Consider the following 2,053-nt stretch of genomic DNA (forward strand, 5'->3'; position numbering starts at 1 on the left):
CAAGAGGCCCACGGTGACTCTGGACCAAATGCAGAGATCCACAGCTCAGGTGGGGGAATCTGTCCACAGCACAACTATTAGTCATGTACTGCACAAATGTGGTCCTTATGGAAGAGTGGAAGAAGAAAGCCATTGTTAAAAGAAAACCATCAAAAGTCCCGTTTGCAGTTTGCCAGAAGCTGTTGGAGACACAGCAAACATGTGGAACAAGGTGCTTTGGTCAGATGAGACCAAAATGGAACCTTTTGGCCAAAATGCAAAATGCTATGTGTGGCGGAGAATTAACACTGCACATCACTCTGAACACACCATCCCCACTGTCACATATGGTGGTGGCAGCATCATGCTCTGGGGCTGCTTCTCTTCAGCAGGGACAGGGAAGTTGGTCAGAGTTGATGGGAAGATGGATGGAGCCAAATACAGGAAGAAAACCTGTTGGAGTCTGCAAAAGACTTGAGACTGGGGCGGAGGTTCACCTTCCAGCAGGACAACGACCCTAAACATAAAGCCAGGGCTACAATGGAACGGTTTAAACCAAACATATTCATGTGTTAGAACGGCCCAGTCAAAGTCCAGACCTAAACCCAATCCAGAATTTGTGGCAAGATCTGAAAACTGCTGTTCACAAACGCTCTCCATCTAATCTGACTGAGCTTGAGCTGTTCTGCAAAGAAGAATGGGCAAAAATTTCAGTCACTAGATGTTCAAAGCTGGTGGAGACAAACCCTAAAAGACCTGCAGCTGTAACTGCAGCAAAAGGTGGTTCCACAAAGTACTGACTCAGGGGGGCTCAATACTTTTGCACACCACAGTTTTTTATTTGTAAAAAATGTTTTGAATCATGTATAATTTTCTTTGCACTTCACAATTGTAACCACTTTGTGTTGGTCTTTCACATTAAATTCCAGTGAAATATATTTATGTTTGTGGTTGTAATGTGACAAAATATGGAAAAGTTCAAGGGCTATGAATACTTTTGCAAGCCACTGTATTTATTCATATACATTCAGTGCTTTGAGCAAAATCTTAAGACTTTTTAGCCATTAATATCTAAGCACACTTACTGATTTATTTATGCAATTACAAATATGATAACTACAGATTGTGAATGCACATTTGCAGATTCCTGTACACGTTCACAAATCTCTGCACACATTTATAAATCTGATTACACACACACGGATCTGAATATGCAAACACAGATTTCAATATACAAACATAAATCTCCACACAGATTTAAATGCATATGTGTGGATGCACACACACACACACACACACACACACACACACACACACACACACACACACACACACACACACACACACACACACACACACACACACACACACAAATAGTTTTGTCACAGTAATAGCCCCATATAACTGAAACATGACACTAAACATTGTAGTGGGGTGTGATTCATTTGTTTGCTCTGGGCCATCTGTGACCGACTCAAAGCCATTTCTTCTGATTTTTCAGATTCTGAAACACTCATTTTATTAAACATGTGATTAATTTAGTCATTGGTTCCGATAGAACGGGGGTTTCTTGTTCCTGCACAATTTTCCTAGCTCTAATAACCTCTATCTGGACTCTAGTGGATACCAATAGGTTAATAACACTTTATAACTGTTCACCACTAATTAATAAAGCACTCATACAGCTGTATTCTCTAATATATCAGATGTCAGTACCAGATTACGCACACCTCTGTTGCATCACCTTTCATTGGGCTTCAATGTGAAGTTTATAATTACTTTGAATAATGCAGTCTGTGCTGCTGTTGAACCGTTCTCTGTATTTCCCATGTTTAGGATAGCTTAACCTCATTCACACCAACCAGGGTCACACTATTCCTAGTTTCTTGTTACATTGTTGCTTCTCCATGGTCACCCTATAATGAGAGCTTTAATTTGACAATTTAGTTTAGCCGTTTTGAAGCATTTACATGAAACTAATACACAACCAGCGGTTCGGGCTACGTGCAAGTACTCATGTCTGCGGAACAACTGGATCACCATATGCAAACAGCTTTCTCCTGCCCACTGTGGA

The sequence above is a fragment of the Archocentrus centrarchus genome, chromosome 7, assembly GCF_007364275.1.
Source record: "Archocentrus centrarchus isolate MPI-CPG fArcCen1 chromosome 7, fArcCen1, whole genome shotgun sequence".
In the NCBI taxonomy this organism is placed as follows: domain Eukaryota; kingdom Metazoa; phylum Chordata; class Actinopteri; order Cichliformes; family Cichlidae; genus Archocentrus; species Archocentrus centrarchus.